This window comes from Podarcis cretensis (assembly GCF_951804945.1).
Source record: "Podarcis cretensis genome assembly, chromosome: 11".
NCBI classification, from domain to species: domain Eukaryota; kingdom Metazoa; phylum Chordata; class Lepidosauria; order Squamata; family Lacertidae; genus Podarcis; species Podarcis cretensis.
The window spans coordinates 47,837,292-47,856,971 of NC_137180.1; the positions used below are offsets into that span (position 1 = coordinate 47,837,292).

Consider the following 19,680-nt stretch of genomic DNA (forward strand, 5'->3'; position numbering starts at 1 on the left):
CCTTACGTCTTGCCATTATTTGCTCTAGATTTGAAGTGCAAAGGTTTGCCTGGCTAGAAGCTACTTAAGGCAGTGTACCTGGGTTTGCATGCATCCTTTTACCAATATGAAACTTCAAGAAACTCTCTCTGAGGTGCACTCCGTTGTCCAGAGAAGCTGATATCATAGTTTCCAGCTTGGAATTTCCAGCAGAAATTCCCGAAGACCATGCAGAAGGCCTACATAACAGAGGCCAAAGAACTGGTCTTGTTTGTTTATTTCTCAGATGACCTGTCCGAAGACTCCAACTTAGTCAGCATTAACCGTGTGAAAGGAAGCCTTATGCAGTGAAGGGTTACTTTAAGTACCGTATTTTTTGCACCATAACACTCACTTTTTTCCTCCTAAAAAGTAAGGGGAAATGTCTGTGCGTGTTATGGATGGAATGCCTACGGGTGGCATGCCTACGGATTTTCCTCCTCTAAAAACTATGTGCGTGTTATGGTCAGGTGCGTGTTATAGAGCGAAAAATACGGTACATTGGCTTGGATCCTAAAATAGGTTAACTTAAAGGAAGTTCATTGTAGGAAACTTTCTTGTCCCCTTCTTTCCCTTCAGCCCCTGTGCCCCAGACTCACATTGTTTAGAAAAGACCCTGAACCATGGAAGAGGCTTGTGGGGTGCCGTTTTATACCTCCAAAAACAGCAGGACAATCACGGGCAGGACTAGGCAGCTCAACATGGTCTGATCCTGCTACATTTTGACAGCTCTGCATTCCAGGTGGAGAGGTTTTTTGTGCATGTCCAGATCCACAAGCTCAGCTGGAAAGCAGGGATGGGGGACCTGTGGCTCTTCAGATGTACTAGACTACAACTCCCATCTTCCCTGACCACTGGCTGATGGGGACTGGAGTCCAACCACATCCAGAGAGCCCCAAGATCATCACCCCAACTGTAATGTATGCTTAGCTGCTAAATTGAGGCTCTGTGGGTCCTGATTTGGCCAGGAACTGTGATACATGAAATGTAGGGTTTGTGATCCATTCCGGAAGCTGGGTCGAAAGACCGCTGCATACAGCTATTCCATGAGGACAGAGCTCAAGCCATCTGCTGCCCATCTCAGCGTTGCTCTGTGCTGTGAAATGAGAAATGTAAACATGAAGTGGCAGCTTAAAAACTGTATTTCTGGAATTTAAAAACATCTCCTGGTGAGTCAGTGGCCCATCAAAGGCAGCCACAAAGTATGAGCAGATTACTGGGTAATCTTAATGTTAGTGCTCAAACCTTTAATTTTTCACTGGTTTTGAAAGTTCAGGCTTCCATGGGAGCAGGTCCAATGAGCAGCAATGAAATGTGCATATAACAGAGTGCAATTTCTTAGCTTTCTACGTGGCCATGTTTTGAGTTCAAGACGCATGACTGAGCCTAAGCACATGTAACTGAAAATAAAACTAAATGCTGCTTCCTAGCTGACCCCTTGTCGTCCCCTTCTCCTTGTGCCCTCCATCTTTCCCAACATCAGGGTCTTTTCCAGGGAGTCTTCTCTTCTCATGGGGTAGCCAAAGTATTGGAGCCTCAGCTTCAGGATCTGTCCTTCCAGTGAGCACTCAGAGCTGATTTCCTTAAGAATGGAATTCCTTAAGAATGGAATTTCCTTAAGAATGGAAAAAAAGGAGAAGGGGACGACAGAGGACGAGTTGCTTGGATAGTGTTCTCGAAGCCACCAGCATGAGTTTGACCAAACTGTGGGAGGCAGTAGAAGACAGAAGTGCCTGGCGTGCTCTGGTCCATGGGGTCACGAAGAGTCGGACACGACTAAACAACTAAACAACAACAACAGCTGACCCCTTTCCCATTTAACTATTCACTTTGTCTGTTGTTTCCCATGTCACATTTTAGACTTGGCTACTTGTATTCAAGGGACGCAGGGGGCGCTGTGGGTTAAAGCCTCAGCGCCTAGGGCTTGCCGATCGAAAGGTCGGCGGTTCGAATCCCTGCGGCGGGGTGCGCTCCCGCTGCTCGGTCCCAGCGCCTGCCAACCTAGCAGTTCGAAAGCACCTCCGGGTGCAAGTAGATAAATAGGGACCGCTTACCAGCGGGAAGGTAAACGGCGTTTCCGTGTGCGGCTCTGGCTCTGGCCAGAGCAGCGATGTCACGCTGGCCACGTGACCCGGAAGTGTCTCCGGACAGCACTGGCCCCTGGCCTCTTAAGTGAGATGGGCGCACAACCCCAGAGTCTGTCAAGACTGGCCCGTACGGGCAGGGGTACCTTTACCTTTACCTTTACTTGTATTCAACAAAACACCACACACACTGTAATAAGAATTCTAAGGTCCCTAATATAAAATAAATGTTCATAAATGTACAATGCAAACACTTACTTAAGCATATATACCATGTGTCTGAAATAGTACAGGAGAGCAATCCTGAAGCCATTTTGTCTCTCCCAAACTGACCTCAAATATTTTTCTGCAAGGAGGAAGGAAATGGGAAAGCCTCTCCATTGTCTTTTGCTCACTTGTCTTAAGGGCAATTTTGTGTATGAATAGGGTGAGCCTGTGACCTGGATTCAGAAAGTATTTACCATCACAAAAGAATGGCCAGGCTGCCCAGGTAAAGCAATCAGTGACCATTAACAAACAAACAACAAACAGGATTTCTGCTGTAGATTGCCCCCTTCTGTGATGTATGTATGATGTTTTTTTGGGGGGTGGTGAGCTACAGAGTGGGCAATTTCAAAAGTCTATATAAGGGGCTTGTGCACTGTTGTTCGGGGTTCCTTCTGCCTCCTGCATATGGTGAGTTAGGACCCTGTTGCAACAGTTTAATAAAGACCAGGCTTACTAGCTGCTTTGCTTCTCAATATTATCTGGTTGGCCTCTTATTTTCTCCTACTGATAGGGAACTCACTTAAGGACTCTATAAGGAAAAAAGGAGCATTTTTTTTTCTATAACAGTACACATATCTGGTCCCAGCAGCTTTTTCCAGGCTAGCACTGGGGCTCTTGAGCTGGAGCTGCTGGAACCCTGACCTCACTTGACTCTTTGCCCTCAAGAGGAGGATCTTACTCCTGAGGAGGCCTTGACTTCCAGTGATTCCTTGCCTACATCCAGGCACATCTCCAGATGGGGCAGGTTTCTGTTTGGCATTTCAGGTGCCATCTCCTCTACATTAAAGTCATGTCCTGATGGTATCTCCAATGGAAAATTGGAGGTTGCCCATTCCTACCTTTGACAAAATCTTATGTTGTGATGGGGGTGAGGGGAGACTTTCAGTGGCAGCCAAATCTGAAAACAGGACAAGTTATTCTATCCCCTTTGTGGATATATACCAACAATTTGCCAGGGTGGTTTTCCTCCCCCAATGACAGTAAATGCATTGCAAAATTCGAGATGCATATTCTCGTATCGCACAAATAAGCAAAAATAAAAAAATAAAAAATCAAAGGGAACCAACAGAACTAGTCAGTCAATCAATGTAGGGGAAGAAGCTACTTATAAAAGTCATTTATTGTTTACACTTCATCGAGGGTCCTGTCTGCCAGAACATGTTTTTAACGCCAACTTGCTATTTTCCTGTAAAAGCTCTTATGGTTTGTTGATATGGACTCTTGTTAATATTTTATACAACTGCAGATGACATAGATAAGAATCAGTTTGTTGATCTAATTCTTATTGATTGGAAAAAATAAATGATACAGTTTTGTACGGGGCGGGCATGGCCCCAATCAATGCTAAAAACATTTAAGGTCCCATTTAGGAGGAACATTTAAGCACATGCTAAACTGGTCAAGCGAAATCCAGCAAGGTTTTAAAAGTGGCTTGTACTGGATTGTACCTTGAAAATGTGCTGGATTCAACTAAGCCATTCTGCTAGTGGAAGCCAATGCCAGGACTCCTGCTAGCATAGGTGCCAACTCCCTGGGGCCTGAGCACCCACAAAATTCCCCATGAAGTGGCTGGGCGTCCACTAATTTCAGTGCCACGGTCATACACTCAGCATGGCACTCACAGTCCTAAGCACCCACGGTCACAGAGCCAAGTTGGCACTCCTGCCTGCTAGCACAATGGGGCTTTCCCCCCTCACCTCATCTGACCCCACCCCCAGTCTGCTCTGAAGGGTTGGGGAAAACCACACGATAGCATTCATGGGGAGGAGAGGGTAAATGTTTCCACTGAGCAAGCAGCAATAATTGCGCTGAAAGAACAATCTCCTTGGTGCTGCAGTGAATGCCACCTAGAGTCAATGGATTATGGGTATCCAATTGTTATCTTAAGTAATAATAATAATAATAACAATAATAATAATAATTTATTATTTATACCCCGCCCATCTGCCTGAGTTTCCCCAGCCACTCTGGCCAGCTTCCAATCAAGTGTTAAAAACAATACAGCATCAAGTATTAAAAACTTCCCTAAACAGGGCTGCCTTCAGATGTCTTTTAAAGAGAAGATAGCTGCTTATTTCCTTCACATCTGAAGGGAGGGCGTTCCACAGGGCAGGCGCCACTACCGAGAAGGCCCTCTGTCTAGTTCCCTGTAACCTCATTCTTGCAATGAGGGAACTGCCAGAAGGCCCTTGGCGGTGGATCTCAGTGTCTGGGCTGAACGATAATACAAAGCAGCTACATTTCCCAGAGTTCCCTGGGAAGAGGGATTGATTGTTAAAGCACCCTGGGAATTGTAGCTCTGTGAAGAGAATAGGGTTCTTTTAAGAAGAAGAAGAAGAAGAAGAAGAAGAAGAAGAAGAAGAAGAAGAAGAAGAAGAGTTTGGATTTGATATCCCACTTTATCACTATCCGAAGGAGTCTCAAAGCGGCTAACATTCTCCTTTCCCTTCCTCCCCCACAACAAACACTCTGTGAGGTGAGTGGGGCTGAGAGACTTCAAAGAAGTGTGACTAGCCCAAGGTCACCCAGCAACTGCATGTGGAGGAGCGGAGACGCGAACCCGGTTCCCCAGATTACGAGACTACCGCTCTTAGCCACTACACCACACTGGCTCTCCTTACCCTGAGCTAACAGTTCCAAGGGTTCTTCTGGGGAAGCCATGGTTGTTTAAAGTGGTATAACACTGTTTGGGGTTTTTGGACAGGGCAGATGAGGCCATACACATATGCTTATGCGTACTAAGACTCAATGAAATGCACACCGTGCCATTTCTCAGATTGCCGGTATGTTTTAATTTGCAGATAGGACCGTTATGCTTTGAACAAAAATAAACACTCTTGGGGGAGGTTGAAATCTCCCCACCTAGGATCCAGATATCTGTTTCCACTGGTAAGCTTACCAGGACACTACACATAGCTGCAGCTGACTGCAAGGAGGTGTGGGTTGTTGTGGCACCAATCCAACACTGCCATTAGAAAAGGAATTTTTAACAAGATATCTCTGTCCTTACCAAAAACCGCACACACAGGGAAGCAACAACGAAGCAATTCAGCATTTCTCCCCAAATCCAATTGGCATGATGAGAGTGATTTATTGAATTAATGTATCACTTACCCAAAATCAACTTACAGTTCAAAACAAAACAATTAGGGATGGAGGAGAAATTAATTTGTGCATTGGGAGAAGTGGACAGAATTGCAGATGACTTTCCAAAATAAAAAATAGCCAACATATACCAAAACGTATACAGCATCTTAAAAAGTAGAGACATCACCTTGCCAACAAAGGTCCGTATACTTAAAGCTATGGTTTTCCCAGTAGTGATGTATGGAAGTGAGAGCTGGACCATAAAGAAGGCTGATCACCAAAGAATTGATGCTTTTGAATTATGGTGCTGGAGGAGACTCTTGAGAGTCCCATGGACTGCAAGAAGATCAAACTTATCCATTCTGAAGGAAATCAGCCCTGGAAGGACAGATTGTGAAGCTGAGACTCCAAAACTTTGGCCACCTCATGAGAAGAGAAGACTCCCTGGAAAAGACCCTGATGTTGGGAAAGATGGAGGGCACAAGGAGAAGGGGACGACAGAGGACGAGATGGTTGGACAGTGTTCTCGAAGCTACCAGCATGAGTTTGACCAAACTACAGGAGGCAGTGGAAGACAGGAGTGCCTGGCATGCTCTGGTCCATGAGGTCAGGAAGAGTCGGACACGACTAAACAACAACAACATACCAAAATGGGGCAAACTGAACTTAGGATGAGAGAGAGGGAGGGAAGGAGGGAAGGAGGGAGGGAGGGAGGGAGGGGGACAGAGAGAGAGAGAGAGAGAGACCAAAATTACAGATTCATTCATCTTTAAATCAGCCCATACTGATACAGGACTCTATGTGCCAAAATTGCACACATGGGTTGCACAATATTGTGGGGAAACTGCTTCTGTAGTGCAACAATGGCAAATGAGCAGGTCTAACTGGGATTTTTTTTCTCTTTCCCAATAAAATGGCTTCTAAATCAACAAAAAGTTGCTTGTTTAATGGAGAACTGGTTCTATGTTATCTAGAAACTGTCCTACCATTATGCTAAGTAAGACAGGAGGTGTGGGTTTATCACCTGCATACTTAGCAATTGTGCAAGTTAAAAATTACCCAGAGAATATCTGAGATGCCTCCAATTATTAACACAGTTTCAAGCACAAAACTATCTTATCTGTTTAAATCAGGGGTTGTGCTAATTGTGAAAGGCTACAGGATATAGCAGACACAGTAGATCTGGGGGCACAGAGCAACGGTATGGCCACAAAGTTTGCTGGTCTGCACACTGACAACGGGGTTTCATTCAACATGAAATTCATGTTGAGCCCAAGAGACTCCTGTGATGGACCTGTACAAAGGGAAGCACATTTTCGGAGGAGGGATTCAGAGAAATCAAAGCAATAGCAGGGGGAAATGTTATCCAGAGTTGGCCTTATTCAACCTTTATTTGGGAGATAATATGGATCTGCAGAATGAAAACCTTATTGGACAATTGTTGTGAGCAGCATGATGACCAGGTATTGCTGCAAAGTTGCCTAGGGTGCCACGCAGATTTCATGGTACAAAAAAAGGTCTTGCAACTAGCATTAACAGATAATCTAACCAACAAAATAAAAATGGGAATGGGAATGGAAACAATAGCCTCCTTTTTGTCAAACGAGAGAGCCAGTGTGGTGTAGTGGTTAAGAGCGGTAGATTCGTAATCTGGTGAACCAGGTTCGCGTCTCCGCTCCTCCACATGCAGCTGCTGGGTGACCTTGGGCTAGTCACACTTCTCTCAGCCCCACTCACCTCACAGAGTGTTTGTTGTGGGGGAGGAAGGGAAAGGAGAATGTTGGCCGCTTTGAGACTCCTTCGGGTAGTGATAAAGCAGGATATCAAATCTAAACTCTTCTTCTTCTTCTTCTTCTTCTGCAAACTGGTATCCCTTTATTATTATTCCATCTATCATCAGGGAAGAGGGTCCCCTTACTCATATTAACATATATTTTGGCTGGTATGATTGGTTACAGTATTCACTGTCACCACACATCTGAAAGTGGTAATCCAGATTCATGCCTCCAGGAGTGGGAGGGTTATATAAAATTACACATTTTATATAAAAGGAGTATATTTTCAAAAGACTTTTCTGAGAAAATTTGTTGGGAGAACTTCATCCCCACACAACAATATTTTGCAAAAACAATTCCGTATATAAAAGCAATGTTATAGGGGGGGATTACAAATCCAAGACAGATACAGCGATGAAGATGTCCACTTAAAAGGCTTGTGAGAAATGAAGGTATATCTTTTTGCTCAGCTCTACATATAGTATGTACTTGTCAGCATTTACACATTTCTGTTGTTGTATTTCTTAGCCAGCCTTCACCATGAGGTCTCAGAGCAGATTACAGTAATTTTTAAAATGCAATATTAAAATCAGTTAAAACAAATTATGGTCAAGAGAACATGGTGGCTATTATTATTATTATTATTATTATTATTATTATTATTACTTCATTTCATCTTCAGAGTCAATTTATCCTCTTTAGGTCTGACTTTCTCAGTTTCCTGCTGGATGTAAAAGTTGTGCTGAAACAAATGGCTCCATATTTCCTCAAGAGAAGGCAGCATTCTGCTGATCTAGTAAATGATATTAAATGTAAAATGAGCCATTGATAGCAGAGCTAATGACTGCCTAAACTGAGTGTTAATTGCTAATGCATCGTCTGTATGCTCTTGGTTTGTGTCAGATTACACAAATTAACTGTGTTTCCAGGACCAGATGTTGAAGCATCATCTTTAAAACAAACTAATTGGCTTTTAGGATCTATCTGAATTGCAATAAAGAGATGGGGAAGATGGCAAGAAGGACTGGCAATGACTCAGGGTGGGAAAGAACTTAATTGCCTTTTTTTTCTAAAGTAAAGCTCTCTAATTTCAGTTCCATTTATCTTTTTGCACAATGGGATTTTGAAGAATGAAAGCTGTGTTTCTGCTGGTCCCAGACCTTGAAAATCCTTATTAGTCCCTCCCACCCACAACTCTATTATCCTTAGACTTGTTCACATATTCTGTTGAACAAGCTGTCTCTACACACACACAAGTGATTGTGTGGAAGTGTATATACTTGTTGATTTGTGTAGCTCAATGTTGGGAGTGGGTCAGCAATAAATCACATGGAGTAAGTGAAATTAACTCTTTATTAGAAGAAACAGGCTGCTCAGTAGTGGCAGGCCTAGTGAGCACAATAACTCTTCCTGATAGGTCTTGCCTTCCCATAGCTGCCTAAGCCTCCTCCTCTCCCGAGTTTCTCCTAGGCAATCTGAGACGCTGACGGCACATCTGTCTCTGCTCCAGCCTCTTCATGCCTCTTTGGGTCCTGGGAGACCAGGGGGAAAGGGAACTTGTCACAACAGGAGGCGAGGACTCCCTACCTCATCTTCAGCAGCCTCCCTCATCTCTGCCTCTTGGCCCCACTCTTCTCCAACCTCTTCTTCTGCCTCTCAGCCTGAACTGATTACTGCCCCAGCCTCTTCCTGCTCACTAAACCCTGTTGCCCCTTCAGCTTCTGACAACTCCTCCTCCTCCCATTCTGCTCTCTCTTCTCCCTCTGACCAGCCATCGTTGTCCCACCACCAATCCCCAGGCTCTGAGCCTTCATCCCTTGGGGGTTTCCCAGCTGGTGCCTCCCACCATTCCAGCCAGTCCATGGCACTCAACTATTGTGTACACAGTTTGTATACTCATTGAACATTACATGTGAATAACTGTATGAGTGTATAGCCCAGCTGTTTGTGTTCACTTGTGTACAGTGGAGGAGGAGGATAAACCAACTACAGTCGTACCTTGGAAGTCAAATGGAATCCGTTCTGGAAGTCTGTCCAACTTCCAAAATGTTTGGAAACCAAAGAGTGACTTCCCGTTGAACGTTTGGGTTCCAAAGAATGTCCACAAACCGGAACACTCACTTCCAGGTTTGTGGCATTCAGGAGCCGAAACGTCAGAGTACCAAGGCATTCGGAATCCAATGTATGATTGTACTTGGAGAAGCAAATGGAAATACAGTGGTACCTCGGATTAAGTACTTAATTTGTTCCGGAGGTCCATTCTTAACCTGATATTGTTCTTAACCTGAGGAACCACTTTAGCAATGGGGCCTCCTGCTGCCGCCGCGCCATCACAGCACGATTTCTGTTCTCATCCTGAAGCAAAGTTCTTAACCCGAGGTACTATTTATGGGTTAGCGGAGTCTGTAACCTGAAGCGTATGTAACCAGAGGTACCACTGTACTTTCTTCAGCAGAAAACCACAGCCTCCCCTTTCAGTTCATAAGGAGTGATCCCATCCAAGCGCTTTCCGTTCCAAGCCATTCCTCTGGGAAATAATTAAGTGCATGGATGTCAGCCAACCACATTGGACATGCCATGCAGTTGGGAAAGTGGTGAGGAAAGCTGTGCTGTGAGTTGCTGGCAAACAGGCAGAAAACGCTAGAGACAATGCAAGAACGGATAAGCTGGTGGGAGAGGCAGAGCTGTCAAGCAATGGAAAGGTGAAGGCCTGATCTGAAGATGATATCTCAGGAGGACTCCATGGGAAGGACTGGAATGTTGCATTCTTCAGCATTTGAGCAAGGAGACTGCTACTTTGACAGCCATACATGAGTGATCACCGGGTGGGGAAAAGTATATTATGACTATGACATCCTTGAATTGTTGAAAGGGGAGGTGCCTAGCTTTCTCACACAAGAGAGAACATGTTTTAACCTTTTTCACCTTGAAAAATAACACTGTGTTGATTTTTAGCAATCACAAATTAGATTCATCTGAAAGTCTGCAGTTCTAGAACTGAGAGAATAGTAACACTGCAGGTCATTAAACTGTAAAGCCTGTTTTGTCTCAGTTTTTAGCTTTGTATTCTTTAATAAACTAATGCTGCAATCCTATGCATGTTTTCTCAGAAGTAAGGTCCAGTGCCAAGAGCCTTCTGGCGGTTCCCTCACTATAAGAAGTGAGGTTACAGGGAACCAGGCAGAGGGCCTTCTTGGTAGTGGCGCCTGCCCTGTGGAATGCCCTCCCATCAGATGTCAAGGCAATAAGCAACTATCTTACTTTTAAAAGACATCTGAAGGCAACCCTGTTTAGGGAAGTTTTTAATGTTTAATGCTGTATTGTGTTTTAATATTCAGTGGCTGGGGAAACCCAGCCAGATGGGCAGGGTATAAATAAATTATCATCATCATCATCATCATCATCATCATCATCATTATTATAATTACTCCTCCTCCTAGTTAAGCATGAGTATGATCGCATGCTAACAATGCAATCTTACACATGTCTACTCAGAAGCAAGACCTGACGAGTTCAATGGGACTTACTCCCAGGCAAGTGTATATAGGATTGCAGCTCCAATGTGTTGTTATTCTTAATGGATTTCATATTTTAAGCCACTCTGGATGTCTTTGGATGGAAAGATGGGATGTAAATTTGACTGCATGAATAAATTAATAAACAGGTTAATGTGTAAGACTTGGATGTGTTGGAGTTTGGGAAATGTATCGCAGTGGTACGCAGAAAGAAATAGTTTGGCAAGGCTGATGATTGAAAGGATAAGGAAAATTTTAGATTCATTACTCATATCAAAAAAGGCCATTCTAAGTACAGGTTTTACACGGGGCCGAGGTAGAGCCAAGAATTTAAGACCAGAGCATGTTGACTCATGCTTTAACTGACTTGCATTAACTAAATTTGGAGAAGAAGCAGGAAGTAAGTAAAAGCCTGGAAGAAATCTACTCTACCAATGAACAGTTACTAAAAGGGAATGAACAAGTGAGGATGAAGAACAAGTTGCCTTTCTGTCTATCCCCCACCCTCACACCCGGTTGAAGTAACTTATTACAAGAGTTGATGCTTAACTCAAAATAGGCTGAGGAGGATCTGAGTTTAAGTCTCTACTATGCAGTGTTGTTTTCAGCCAGAGCATGCTGCAGCACAGTTCTGGCACCTCTCAGTTGGGCGCCGTTGTGGGCCAGCACTCCCCCTGCCCCCTTCTTGCCTTTACACACTTCTGAGAAGCCCAAAACAAACATTTCATGTCAAAACAGAAGCTGGCCGGCGTGTACGAGTCTACGCTTTTCTTCAGAACTATAACTCCACCCAGCTCCTAGCTGTGATGGGTGGGGCCAATTCATATTTCCTTTTCTTCAATCCATCTCCTGTGTAGGAGGCTTTAAGCTTTTCAGCCAGGCCCCCACAAAAATGTTGTGCCTGGGGTCACGGCACCCTATTACCCCCATGCGACGCCCCTGCCTATAGAAATAATGGGGGTGGCTGGATGCAAACAGGCAAGTAAGAGAAATGTCAGGCAACCTTTTCTGTTGTACTGTAAATATCAGGCTTGGAATGTATTCCTAGCATTTATTAATACTGTGATTCATTTTGAGAACATCAGGCAAAGAGCGGGGTGGACTTTGGTATTTAAATTTCAGCGCTGCCCAAATTTGGAGTCCTGCCCCCTTTTAGTTCTGCTCAATTCACTATGTCTAAATTCCAAGAGACTACAGTCTACTCCCACTATTAAAAATCTGGCAGTGATCTACCTATTGGATTGACCAGAGTTGCTGAGCTTTTGGGGGAGAAACTTCATCAAAGTTTCTAAGCTCTTTGGGGGGGAGGATCAACTAGAGTTGTGCAGCTTTTTTTGGGGGGGGTGATTGATCAGGGTCCTGCGATCGACCAGGATCAACCAGAGACACCCAACGATCGACAGGTAGAGGATGATCAACCGGTTAGACATCCCTGTGTAGCACCCTGCTTGTGGTTAACACTTAGCTGGAATGAAATATTCAACGCAGCAATAGAGAAATTAAAATAATAATTTATTTGTCAGACAAATAAATATGAGGCACAGTGGTATATGGTTACCAAGCTCTGGCCTGGCCTCCTGCCATTCTGGCCAGCACTTATATTTCCTTAATCCAGCCCCCTTGCTCCTCCTGTGGCTGCCTCTGTCCAATCAGCCTGGTTGAAATTCCTATTGGCTGTTTGCTAGAACCAATCACAGAAGATACACCCATTTCCTCTTGCCCTTTTATGGGAATCAAAAAGCTATATATTCTTCTATCTATAAATGACAAATAAGTAGTAATATATCTTACATGTGTCTCAACAAGGAATCTTAATTATCAGCTCACCTCTTGCCCTCCTTGCCCTATTGCCTTCCAAAACAGATGGTTAATCTTGAATTTTTATCTTAAACATATGTCAAGGATTTTGAGTTCACATCAACATTGAGAGATCTCCTTCATTTGAAGGTTTCTAAACAAAAGGCCTGACAACCATATATCAGGAGTGCTCGATGGCGTCTCCTGTCTGACAGGAGGTTGGGCTGGTGGCTGACTTAATTTCAGGATAGTTACAACTCTTACAACTATATGAAATAAGAATCTAGCATTTCTTAAATCCTTTGCATAATTATATTTAAGCTAATATATTTAATACATAAATAACCTTTTAAAAGGAAAAGAAATCTTAAAAGGATCTTAGTTTAAGAAAGAAACAGCTTTAGAAAAGACTTCCCAAAAATGTTCTCTTTCTCCAGCCAAGCCAGTTGTCTTTTTCACTGCTCTTGACCTTTCAACCTTAGGAAGAAGATATGGCTCATTTTACTATTTATCAACCCTTAATTTGTAGGGTCAGTGTAACCTTGGCTGTCAGCCTGTAATTCCCTTTTTACGACTTTGAGAATTGTTTTCTGCTATAAATCAGGGGGGCCCCTTGTCTAGGAGAAAAACATTGCCAAGGTTCTTAGGCAGCTGGTCTTCTGCCTGGCATAAAACATTTGAAAATCTTTAAGCTTTTTAAGATACAAGCCCTGATTAAACATATAAGCTTTAATAAAAATGCAAGCTTATGATTAGATGCCTCACCTGCACTACGTCATAGTTGCAATGCCCTACAACGCCCCCTAGGCTGTGCTGCCATAAATCCGCCTCTGCGAAGAGCAGTTTGCAGGGTCACCAAATAAAAAGGGGGTGGGGAAGAAACAACCCCTCTGAGATCTTGAAACTGGGTGGGCTAGACATGAATAAGAAAGCACATAAAAATAAAACTTCAGCAGATGTTGTTGGCCCAGAGATGGAAAGAAGACAAAGTCCCGACCAGAGAAGAATGGCAGATTAAGTTGGCAGATTATGCCAAAATGGCAAAAATGACCGGAAGAATCAGAAATCAGGAAGACCAAAATTTTAACAAGGAATGGGGAAAATTCATAAATTATCTTAAAAACCATTGTAAGCAGTTAAAATTGTGAGTAGGATTGGAATAATGCTTGTAGTTTAATGCTGAATTTTGGATATAATGGAGATGTAAAAGATTTGGATTATTATAAAAGATGCAGGAGAAAGTGATTAATAATAGGACCCACAAAGGGGAGGAGGGAAGTCCAGGAGATTCTTGGGAATCTTGTTTCTGTGTTGTAGGTTGGATATGTGATTGTAAAATTCTAATTTGAAAAACGAAATAAAATAAAACTTCAAGAGAAGTTCTTCTCTGCTCCCCCAACTCCACCTGGTTTCTAATTAAGGAGCCTGTTGCCGTTTCCTTGAACATGCACATTTATTTCCAAAGGAAATTGTTTTACTTAGTAAGGAAGGAAATTATGGGGGGGTGGGGCAGGGAACTGGAATGCTCCTTTTAATCACACTGGACAATCGTATCACAATCTTTGGCAGAATAAGGTGACATCTGATGTACAATTTGTTCCCAGTCCTTTAAAAAATATTCACTTCAGTGCTAGAATCCCCTGGAGGTAAGAGCAATCTTGCAGAGGTTCCTTCTGGGCCCAGCCTGACAACACTTGTTGTTTCCAATACTTCTGCACCCCCTTGGGCAAAAGCTGTTTCCTTGTGAATGAAACACAACACATGCAGTCCATCCAGCACAGGATTTGCTGAGCTGTAAACCTCCAGAATCGTAAGTCTGGCTTCAAATTGTCCTTCAACCACTGATAACATTGTGAAGAATTCATTTTAATGTCTCATTGCCAGGATTTCGTCACCATACATTTTTCTTCTGTTTGGGATGCCCTAATTGTATTAGAATATAACTTTGAAAATTTTTGTTACTTGCAGAGCTGTTCAGATGTAGACTCCGGAATATATGTTTTCAATATCACTCGTGCATCTTCTTTCGTTACTGCCAGTCATTGGGAAACGTTTAAGGTTGAAAACGGATGCTTGAGTTTTAACATTTAAATGGATGATAAAATATTAAAGTGAAAAAGAATTTGAGGAAACTCTAGCCACTGCTTTTGCCTTTCCAGGGATTAGACGGCAATTCTAATAAAGGAGACAGTTCTAAAGTAGTTGGGACGATGTTCCAGGGGCTATAGGATTTTACAAATCTCCTGAGAGGGCCTTTGGCACAGTGCCTGCCAGTGGCTCCCCTCCTAAATTTACTATTTCCCTGCCCCTTTCCAACACAGATTCATAGAATCATAGAACTGTAGACTTGGAAGGGACCTTGAGGGTCATCTAGTCCAACCCCCAGAATTTCATCTAGAGCACCCAGGAGGAATGTAGTCACATAAGGCCATTAACTTGATTGCAGCTCTTCTTGTTGCAAAAAGCAAAAGTACAGGCAAGAGCTGAGAAAGAACAAGGCCATAGATTTTGTGTTTTTTTAAAAAAAAAACACCCTGCAGCTCCATTATTATTATTTTTTGGAAGGTTAAGATTTTGAAAAAGGGTTCTTGACCAGCTCAAGATGTTCCAGGTTTAACCGTTTTATGACTCCCACTCCCAGCCCAATGACATCCCACCAGAACTTTGTCCTGTGAAAGCCCTATGGAAATGAAAATATCTGTGTGGTTTTGCATCTCCTAGTCATTTATCTGGGTCTTGGGCAGAAAGACTTTTGAGCAAACCAGGCCCTTTGTGTCTTGAAAACCCTAACAGGAAACACAGAAGTGAGTTTGTGACAGGAGTGTTGCTGAAGAATAGGCTTCCCATATCCTTCGTTATCGCGCGGAAAGGAGGTACCAAGTAAAAATTGCGGAAATGGGAAACAATTACTTACTGGGGGGAGGTGGGGAGTCCCACACTCTGTGAAGGCATCCGCTTCTCCCCCCCTTCCCCTCTTTAAATAAATCTTGAAATCCACATGCCTTTAAAAGCCAGGACAAAATGTCTCAGAGGAATTCTTGCAATGCGAAGTACCCTGTGTTTCTCGCTTTCCTTTGAAATGACTGTACAACGGAGAAGGTTCCTCTGACTTACCACAGCAAAGTTCAGACCATCCAGATGTCATTGGGGACTCCCATCAGCCCCAGCTAGCATATGGTTACCAGATGTCCCCATTTCCCAGGGACAGACACCAGATTTACAAATCTGTCCCCGGACAAAATCCGTCCACGGGATGTCCCCGGATTCATATTTTAAGTGTTTATTAGATTTATTAGTAAGCAATGAATGTTGCGTGATTGACCCAAATCAAACTGGGAGCGAGAGCGCCCGGCCACCCACCCAGCGGCACTCTAGGAAAACCCTGGAGCTGACGCAGGGAGAAGAAGGAGAGGAGAAGGAGATGGAAGAGAAAGAGAAAGAAAGAGGAAGGAGAAAAAAGAGGGGAGCCCTGACCTTGCCGCTCCGCTGCCGCCACTGTCACTGAAGAAGAGGTAGGAGAGCACTGGGAGGGCAAGGACACATGGCCGAGCCCAGGTCCAACCCGAGTCTACTCCATGGCGGCTAGCACTCCAAGAGAGCAGGCTGGGGCCCAGAGGAAGGCTGCACGACAGAGGAGACCACAGAAGAGAAGATATTACTTCTTAATATATATTTTTAAATAATTTTTTAAAAATAACTTTATTTTCTCTTTACAAAAAAAAAGTGTCCCCAAATTCTTTGAAAAAAATCTGGTAACCTTAAGCTAGCATGGCCAGTGGTTTGCGATGATGGGAGTTGTAGTCCAGGCATATGTGGAGGACCACATGTTCCCCACCCCTGTAGCAGAGCAACCAATCTTCAGCCAGCAAGAAGTATTGATGGCCACCGATTTGGGTGGCCTTTAAAGTGGATTAGACAAAATCATGGAGGCTCTTGAAGGCTAATAGCTATGTTCTGCATCCACTATCTAAGGAAGTATGCCTCTGACTGCCAGTTTCTGGGAATCACACGTGGGGGAGAGTGTTGAGCTCAAGTCCTGCTTTCGCGATTCTCACGAGAGTCTGGTTATAGCCACTGTGAGGACAGGCTCCAGCAGGACAGGCTCCGTCCATACGTTCTTTTCTGGCCCAGGAGGACCCACCTTTAACACTGGTCTTTAACCCATTTTAATGCTTTGATCTCACTGCTTTCTTTGGATGTCACGGTGGCTCAATTTTGGGAATGAGCCTAGGCAAGCTCCCCTCCTTCACCCTGGGCTTTTCTTTCCATTTTTTGATTAACCACAGTTCAGGTTTAAAAATAAAATAAAATAGTCACATTATAGGACTGCCTTCAGATGTCTTCTAAATGTCAGGTAGTTGTTTATCTCTTTGACATCTGATGGGAAAGCGTTCCACAGGGCGGGTGCCACTACCGAGAAGGCCCTCTGCCTGGTTCCCTGTAGCTTTGCTTCTTGCAATGAGGGAAGCACCAGAAGGCCCTCGGCACTGGACCCCAGCGTCCGGGCAGAACAATGGGGGTGGAGACACTCCTTCAAGTATACTGGACCGAGGCTATTTAGGGCTTTAAAGGTCAGCACCAACATTTTGAATTGTGCTCAGAAACGTACTGGAAGCCAATGTTGGTCTTTCAAGACCGGTGTTATGTGGTCTCGGCAGCCGCCTCCAATCACCAGTCTAGTTGCTGCATTCTGGACTAGTTGTAGTTTCTGGGTCACCTTCAAAGGTAGCCCCACGTATCGCTTTGTTCTGCAGCAGCAGCAGCCCAGCATGTCTGTCTTTCTTCGAGAGCCAGTGTGGTGTAATGGTTAGAGTGTTGGGCTCTGATGCAAGGAGACCAGGGTTCAAATCCCCACTCAGCCATGAGTCCACATGAGTGGATGAACTTAGATCAGTGATTCTCTCCCAGCATAACCTACTTCAGAGGGTTGTTGAGATGATAAAATCAGGAGAGGAGAGCCATGCAATGCCACATTGAGCTTATTGGAGGAAAAGGTAAATAAACAGTAAATATATTATTTTGGCTCTTTTCTTCTGACATCGACAGTACATCATCTTGGCAGGAAGTGCGGCAGTTGTGATGGGAGAGGTTGGAGGATGCAAAGGGGAGAATAAAGGGAGAGCTTATTTGTTGCAGATCAGGAGGAGCAGGACGTAAGTGATAAGAAGAAACCCTTTTATTTGCCCGTTCTTGCTTCAGCACCAGAAGCCCATTAATACCATTATCGCAGCAATGTGTGTTGCAAACCAGACTTCTGATACACTGAGAAGGGACACTTCTATCAGAGGGCAAATCTATTTACCCTTGGCTAATTCAGTCACAGTCTGAGGGTTTTATTGTACTTATTACAATTCTATCCCACCTATCTTCCAAGGAGCTCAAGGCAACATATATGGTTCTCCCTACACCCTTCTCCATTTTTATCTTTAAAAACGACCCTGTGAGGCAGATTAGGTAAGCTGAGTGATAGATAGTAGCTGGCTCATGGTCACCCAGTGATCAGCTGCGTGGGGATTTGATTTTAAAGTTTCAGGTCCTGTTTAATTTTCTTCCACCTATGAAAGTTCAAAAATAAGAAGAAAGGGCTGCAACCGAGTAAATACATTTTAATCAATTCATCATAAGAGGTTTAATGGATTGAATCTATAAAATTTCACTTGGTTAAAATCTTATTTCTCAAAAATATTTCTATTGTTCTTAGCTAATGCAAACATGGGACGCAGGTGGCGCTGTGGGTTAAAGCCTCAGCGCCTAGGGCTTGCCGATCGAAAGGTCGGCGGTTCGAATCCCTGCGGCGGGGTGCGCTCCCGCTGCTCGGTCCCAGCGCCTGCCAACCTAGCAGTTCGAAAGCACCTCCGGGTGCAAGTAGATAAATAGGGACCGCTTACCAGCGGGAAGGTAAACGGCGTTTCCGTGTGCGGCTCTGGCTCTGGCTCTGGCTCTGGCTCTGGCCAGAGCAGCGATGTCACGCTGGCCACGTGACCCGGAAGTGTCTCCGGACAGCGCTGGCCCCTGGCCTCTTAAGTGAGATGGGCGCACAACCCCAGAGTCTGTCAAGACTGGCCCGTACGGGCAGGGGTACCTTTACCTTTACCTTTAATGCAAACATGTGCCATTGCAGGCTATAAGATGGGTCCCACCACATGCAGTTTTGATTAGGTCATGTATTAAAATTATATTTCTTATTTTTTAAAAATCCACTGCCTGATTAACCAGGGCACCCCCCCCTATGACCAACAGTGCTCTCCTGTGCATATTTACTGGGAAGTAAACCCTACTGTGTTCAACAGAGCTTACTCTTACTTTAATTGATTAAGCTAACTGACCGACTGACTGAACATTTCAGCTCTAAGAAAAACACAGAGCACATTTAAATAGCACATTTCTTTCTTTTTTTTAAAAAAAATAATTAGGGATTCCAACATAACGTAAATAGCACATTTCAAGTATTCCTAACAGGAATATATGAAGCTGCTTAGGGGCCCCTCCAGGTGAGCTATTTATTGAGAATACATCCTGATTTGCTTGCTTGAGGTTTATGTGGAGCTTAGATTACACCCAATCTTTATTGAGCATTTCTTCTGATTTCTTTATGGGGCTCTTGGATGACAATGAGCAGCCACCCTGGTCTGCGGAGGGGGCAGTATTTGCTCATCTTCGCATTAGTCATTCATTCATCCCACTTTTCAATGCTCTCTCCGTTGCTTTTCCAAACCACAGAAAGTATTAAAAAAGTGGTTGTGTTGTGCTTGGACGACGCAGAGCTGTAATATATTTTAATTGCCCCAAACCTACAGTTTTGATATGTGATTGAATCATTCCCACAAAATAGCGGCAGCCTGGAGGCGGCCTTAGACATTGATCCATCTAACATCGGCAACGATTATCTAGGGTTTCTCAGAGAGGGAAGAGTTTCCCAGCCCTGTCCGGAGATAACAGAAATTGAACCCGGTACCTTCTGCATGCAGGGCATGTGCCCTACCACCGAGCTGCATCCCTTACTCTCCTGCAAGAAAGCCCCACGGGAAGCTGTCTTCCATCAAGTCAGACCATAGATCCATCTAGCTCAGTGTTACATGACACTGGCTGGCAGTGACTGTCCAGGTGTTTTTCATTAGACTGCTTTGGGAACCAAAC

At 44.0% G+C, this 19,680-nt stretch overlaps 1 protein-coding gene and 1 long non-coding RNA gene across 2 annotated transcripts in view; one reads left to right on the top strand and one right to left on the bottom strand.

Moving 5' to 3' along the window:
• Window positions 1–647: 647 nt before the first annotated feature.
• LOC307226468 lies at window positions 648–11,496 on the bottom strand. Its single transcript, XR_013843455.1, has 2 exons — window positions 11,336–11,496; window positions 648–1,114 (listed from the first exon to the last, which is right to left on the bottom strand). It is a non-coding gene; the product is annotated as an uncharacterized lncRNA (long non-coding RNA).
• A 2,757-nt stretch (window positions 11,497–14,253) lies between these two features.
• The window catches only part of LIFR (LIF receptor subunit alpha), a 104,821-nt gene continuing 99,394 nt past the window's right edge, over window positions 14,254–19,680 (top strand). The window contains exon 1 of the mRNA XM_079994743.1: window positions 14,254–14,353. The gene's annotated coding sequence lies outside the window, so the exon portion shown is untranslated. The remainder of the gene's footprint in view (window positions 14,354–19,680) is intronic.